Raw genomic sequence first — 7,182 nt, 5'->3', positions numbered from 1 at the left:
AATTCAGATTTTTAAAATATTTATAACACTATCTCATACATTTCACTTTTGTTCATTACTGCTTTTTAACCTCTGAATCTGAGGGCCGAAATTGGAATTGCCCTATTAATTTACTACAAGACAGCTAATTATTTCATTTTTTTCTTATTAACTTTTTTTGTATAGTAAAACATATATACAAAAAAAAAAAAATAAAAAAGCAATAGTTTTCAAAGCACTCTTCAACAAGTAGTTACAGGACAGACCCCAGAGTTTGTCAAGGGCTACCATACGATCATCTCATATTTTTCCTTCTAGCTGTTCCAGAATATAGGAGGCTGGAGGCCTTAAATATTTTTTATCATCACAATCAGCTTTTATTCCTTCTTTTTTTGTGAAAAATAATACATATACAAAAAGCTATAAATTTCAAAGCATAGCACCACAATTAGTTGCAGAACATATTTCAGAGTTTGACATTGGTTACAATTCCACAATTTTAGATTTTTACTTCTAGCTGCTCTAAAATACTGGAGACTAAAAGAGATATCAATTTAATGATTAAGCATTCATATTCATTTGTTAAATCCTATCGCTCTGTAGAACTCCACCATCATCTTTGGTTTTTCCGTCCCTTTCTTTAGGGGTGTTTGGGCTATGGCAGTTCTAAATTTGTCATATTGGGAGGGTCTGTCACTAATGTAGGGTGGGGAGATGGAACTATCTGATGTTCTGCAGAGGCTGGGCTAGGTTTCAGGACTTATCTGGACCAGGGGCCTATATGGAGCTGTAGGCTTCTGGTAAGTTGCTCTCGTGCATGGAACCCTACTGGAATCTTGTATATTGCCCTAGGTGTTCGTTAGGATTGACTGGAATTGTCCTGGTTGGGTTTGGCAGGTTATGGTAGGTACCAAGGTCTAACTGAAGCTTGCACAAGAGCAACATCTGGAGTAGCCTCTCAACTCTATTTGAATCTCTCTACCACCGATACTTTATTCGTTACACTTTTTCCCCCTGTTGATCAGGATGGAATTGTTGATTCCACTGTGCCAGGTCTGGATTCATTCCTGGGAGTCTCTCCCACATCGCCAGAGAAACTTTCACCCCTGGATGCCATGTCCCACGTAGGGGAGAGGGCAATGATTTCACTTGACTGAGGCCACATCTGAGCCACAACAGAGGTCCTCCAGAAGTAACTCTTAGGCATGCCTATAGGTAGTCTAAGCTTCTATGCTACCTACATAAGTTTCACAACAGTAAGCCTCATGATCGAAGACATGGCCTATTGATTTGGGTGTCCCTAAAGTTTGACACCTTGATGGTAAGGTTTTATAGTTCCATATTCTTTCTCCCATCCCTCAGGGGACTTTGCCAGTACTTTTTGATTATCTGCTTAATATACTCTAAGATGTATCCAAGCATTAAAATAATCTATAGAGGATTAAAGGACCTCTTTCTTATTCTCAGCCTCTGTATTTCAATTGTTCAAATGCGCTATACAGATAGATTGAATTAGATTATGCACTGCAGAAAATTTCAGTTTCAGACTAAATAAACCTTTCTTCCATTGGTCTCAAAGAGCATAGCAACACACTTATTTTTAAATGGTGACCAATGTACTACAAAATATATTGTAAAAAAGTTTAGCAAAATTACCATAAAAGCATTATCACTGGTCTTCACTTCTGAATTTTTTTTTGTCCTCCATATCAGCCAGATTCTCAAATGCTATAGTGGAAATGACAAGTGCTATGGTAACTTTTGGGTCATGCAGAACCAGCACTAAAATGCTCTCAAGAACAGGAACTAAAAAGGACCATTGTAGCAGAGTCACTATTCTTCTCAATAACTCTTTTTCTTTTTCTCTTGTACAGGGCTTGTTTAAATTTCTCAGCCTCTTTGAGGTTAGATAGTGTCCATGTGACTGAGTTCTGGGACCAATGAATTATGTACAGAAATAACTCAGGGCACTTCCAGACCTGGCCATGAAACTTCCTATCCATAACATTCTTTTTTCTCTTCTGTGGAAATCTTGGAGGCCACATATTGATTATGGTGGAATTATGAGAACCATTAAAGGATGGAGGGAACCATGGTCCATGAATGTCCATGTCAAACAAACTTTGTCCCCTATTGACTGTATTAGACTATGACATTATGACATGAGAAATAAATACAATTTAATTTAATTAAGACTTTGAGATTTCAAAAATGATTGGTTATAGCAGCCGGAATCACCCTCACTGACTATGACCTTTGCCAGTTATTCTCAAAGAACAGGTATCCTGTAGAGTGTGGTACATATGCAGTTGAGGCACAGAGTTTCCTCCAAAATCAAGAATAAATGAACTGGGGATATATAATATACTCGCACTTCTAGTGATGATCTTTAAGTAAGAAATAAGGTTGCTTATGAAGAGAGTTATATTACCACTTCAATGGTGAAGAAAGTGCAACCTTCCTTAGGGAAGAAAAACATGTGAGAGAAGAGCACATCTGTGAATGTATTGCTAAAACCTGGGGCAGAGCTTATCTAATTGACCCAACCCAAGGTTTGCTGGGACCAGGGGAAGAAGATGCTCTGTGGGAGCTGCCCCCAGACTACCATATTTCCAAAGTGGAGAGAAAAACAGAGATTCTTCTGCATCCTTTCCATCTATCAATATACCTGTCTTCCTGTGGGTTCAGTGAAGTGTGTGTGTGTATTTGGAAGTTGGGGTATGGAGGGAAAACATGAGCTCCACTAGAGATCAAAAATTGAACAACAAAAAACAGTTCCCTTTGTCCCTTCCCAAACCATACCATCTTAGGGGCCCATTATTCGTCTTTTTGTCAGTTTCACCCTGTGTAAGAAAGTGTAGAGGGTACCAAGAAACCCAGTATGGTAAGTGGTTCTGTTTATATGAATTATGAGCTCAAATTAAATTATTCATAAATGTTCTTCTTGTTTTTCTGGGAAAAACCTTAATTATGTATTGGACATTTATACCTCTACCAACACATTGTAAAGAGACATAGATACAGAAATAGATGGAGATTTACATGTAGACATAGATATAAATCTTGAATATCTAATGAGAAACAAAAATGGGTACGCTCTTCAACCTTAGAAAGTGCCAGTGAATCCCTTCCACAATGTTCCTACTAATGTTTCTAGTAACAACACTTTTACCACAGTAAAAAGGACCTAAGTAGACTAATAGGTTTTAAACTAAATTGCTTTGCAGTTTTTCCCTGTTTTTCAAGTGAAGTAATACTTCCTGCTACATTCTGATTATCAGGATAAAATTCTAGCACACACCAAGCACTTAGTCTACAATTTATTCTTACAGTATTTTTATATAGAATTTATGGACCAGAGTTCACCACTGATTCATCCAACTTATTTCCTTTTTCCAATGTTTCTTTCTCCATTCTGAAGGAAAAAATTAAAAAGAGACTCCAATCAGAAGTTACTTATCAATATTTGTATTTCATGAGTCATCAAAACATACTGGAAGTATGAGTTTCCAATGCTGGAAGCTTGTGTCAATTACAAAGTACAGATCATCCATGGGCTCATATTGTAGACTTCACTGTTTCCCTTCCCATTAACTAACTCCTGAAACTCAGTAAGTTTAATTTTCACCATTCCTCTAAAATTTTTGAGCTCTAGATATGTTATGGACATTTGAACTCTGTACCAAATGTTTCCAGGACAACTATGTCTAATCAAACATACTGTGCTAGAAACGGAAACAATTTCTGGCAAGCCCTGATTAAACACAGTCATTTCTTACAAGTATTGCATCCTTTAAAATTCCTTAATCTCTGCAAATAACTCTGCTTAATAGAATTTTCTCACAGAAAAGTATCATAAAACTAGTTTTCAAATAAAAAAATGACTTAAAAATTTGCTTTCTCACTGGTTTTAATCTTGTAACTGGGGATGGATCCCTACAAAGAATAGTGGCCTCAGAATTTAAAGATACTATATTTAATTGTACAGACAGGAACAGATGTATTATGGTAGTTGTTAGCTAATGACATTTCATATGCTCTTCTACACTTTCTCTCTGGGAATACTCAGGAAAAAATATCGAGAAGGATGTAAGGTTGCAACAACACTGGAAATTAATAATCACCCAGACTCTCGGAGGGATGGCTACTAAACAGAGGAACGGGTTGGAGAAACTAATTACATGAATCAGGTTTAAGTTAGGAAACAGAAACATCTCTACATTTTCCAAAAGAGGGATTTACTACAGAGAGTTGGTTATACAGTTTACTGAAGAATAAAGAAACCAAACATGGGGCAGAGAGGCATTTCAGAGGTTGGCAATAGCAAGAAACTGATTCCATACCTAGGGCTGAAGATTTAAAGGGGCCTCTGTTGAAGACTGGAATCATAGAGGGATCTACAAGGCAAGGGTGAGAACAGAGAGTATGTAGCTTTCAGTGGAACTCTGGGGACTTGATGGAGTTACAGCCCCTGACCGAGTTATTACCTAAGCTAGAAAGAAGGGGCAAGAAATAACTTGGCTTTTCATTTCCTTCCATATTCCAATTTGATATTAGTGCCTTTCTTTGGTCAGAACCAATCAGAAGTCAAGTGACATGGAAGTGTGAGAAATCCATTTTGTAAGGTTCTAGCCACTACATCATAGAGCAAAGCAAGGGAAAGGGGAGGACTAGAACTTAAGGAAAATAGGAAAATGGTCAGTGTGGGAGTTAGGTTCAGGTGTCAACTTGGCCAGGTGAAAGTGCCTAGTTCTATTGCTGTGGACATGAGCCAATGGTATGTGAAACTCATGTGTTGCTGATTACACCTGCAGTTGGCTAGGAGGCGTGCCTGCTTCAGTTAATGATGTTTGATTTAATTGGCTGGTGCTTAAATGAGAGAGCTCAACATAGCACAGTTCAAGCGGCTCGGCATACTTCATCTCAGCACTCACAGCTCAGTTCAGGCCTTTGGAGATGCAGAAAGGAATAACCATGGGGAAAGTTGTTGGAACCCAGAGGCCTGGAGAGAAGGCCAACAGAGATCACCTTGTGCCTTCCCATTGAAGAAAGAACCTCAGTTGAAAGTTGGCTGCCTTTCTTCTGAAGAACTATACGTTTTTAATGAAATAACCCCCCTTTTATTAAAAGCCAATCCATCTCTGGTGTCTTGCATTCTGGCAGCTAGCAAATTATAACAGTCAGCATACTACTGGAGAACCAGGGCACACTCTAACTTGTGAGTCCAAACAATAGAAATATAAAGTACAAAGCTAAATAAAAAAGTTCTACCAATTATTACTAGATACTCATCCCCCTATCTCAGAGACATGAAACCTACCCCAGCTATGAGCCCTCAGCTGCCAGCCCTCATAGCATTGGAGAATACTCAGGTAAAGAATGAAGTAGCTGAAAGAGGGAAAGACAAAAGGGTAATAAAAATTGAAGTTCATAGTCAAATCAAGAATGGACAGTAATAAGGAGAACTGACTTGAGAATAAGTTCATTTAAGATGGAGAAAATGGAAAAGATATCAAAGAAAGAGAAGATGAGAGCATGGAGACTTACTTCCTTAAAGACAATCAGTGTTCCTGTAGAGGAAAGGAAACAAATAGTACAGGAATTGGTCATACAACAGAAGAAAAATGGTTTTCATTTGCTGAGTACAAAGCATCACCAATGAATAGACATAATGGTGTAAGAGATTCTGGTGCAAGTTTTGAATTTTGAGGAAATGGAAAATGCATCTGGGAAGACAAAACAGTTTACCTAGAAAATAATAAGAAACTGAATAGCTGCATACTTCCGCCTGCACCAATAAATTATAGAAAGTAAGTAACAACCCTCATGAAATTGTAAGAAAAAGCTTGGAAGCTAAAATCCTTTAAAGATGATTTTTCTATTTCTGGTGGAGGCTATAGATATTTCACTTTAGGACAGAGGTACTCACCTCTGTCTTTGCGAGAGTTCCTGCATGTCCTCTTACATGTGTTCTCAAGAAATATTCTGCCTGCTTATTCTATGCTGTGTTGTGGTCTTGAATTCTTTCTCACGGCATGGCCCAGAACCTGGAAGCCAAAATCTGGCAGCATATTTTGGTGAACCAGCCAGAAGACACTTCTCTCTCACTGTCTGGACTGGTGACTACCAGGAGATTTGACCATGTGCTATTGTTTTTTTTTTTTTCTTCTCTCATGGCTCACTACTATCTTCTTCTATGTATTAATTTTTACTGCTTTCTCTAGGAATCTAGAAGCTGAAATTCAGCTTCCCCAGGACATAAACTCAGTTCATCCTGAGTGATGTCCCCCTTCTTGGAGATGGCAGTCAGCAGAGTGCAGGTTCAAGGAGACTCAGGGCAGTGGGCGATACTGTCCTTTGGCTGAAGGGGGCTTCTCCCATGTTGAGCAGAAGTCCAAAGGGAGCCAAATCAAGTCCCCCCACCCCTGGTTTTCCAAGACTTTCCCACGCTCTCTGTTTTCCTCCCCTCTGAGGACCCAGAACCATCTTCTTGCTGAATCTGTTCTTCTTTTCCAGCTCCTCCATAGAGGTCCTTTTCACCTGCCACCATGAGAATTTCCTTTCTCCTGTTAGGCTTTCTATGCCTTCTGGGACATTCCATCTTTTATTACACAAGATTCTGGACTAAGGATTCTTGTACCAAATATGGTGTTTAATATTCTAGGGAGTCACCTCTGGTGTATACCAATGGATACTGGCTACTTTAGTGGGAGTATCCCTCCCTAAAAGCCAGCAGTGAGGTTTGCAGGATAAGTGAAAGTCCTGGCTATCCTTCTCTCCAGGTCTTTCCATCTCCTCATCTGCTACTATGTCTTAAGTCCCAGCTTGTTCTTCTATTATCCATCTTGAAGTTGTCACCCAGTGCAACAAAAAAAAAACACTGGTTGGGGAGAATAGGCTATTGGGTGTATATTCACTTTCTTTATCTTTTTTTTTTGTGGGGGGGTCCATGGTCCGAGAATCAAACCCAGTCTCCCTCATGAATATGTTCACTTTCTTAAATAAGATCTGTGTTGAGGTACAGAGAAAGCCTCACTTCTGGCCCTGTCCTACAATATGCCCATACCTAGACACCTCTAATTGCCTGAAAAGCATACTAAGGCATGTTCTTTGAAGGAGCCCGATTACCTTGCTGCATGTTCTTTTCTTCTAGCTTGATCATGGCAACACCCAGAGCTGGCACCCTGGAAACCTCCTCCCTAA

This window comes from Tamandua tetradactyla, chromosome X (assembly GCF_023851605.1).
Source record: "Tamandua tetradactyla isolate mTamTet1 chromosome X, mTamTet1.pri, whole genome shotgun sequence".
Classification (NCBI taxonomy): Eukaryota; Metazoa; Chordata; class Mammalia; order Pilosa; family Myrmecophagidae; genus Tamandua; species Tamandua tetradactyla.
This window is presented reverse-complemented; position numbering follows the sequence as displayed.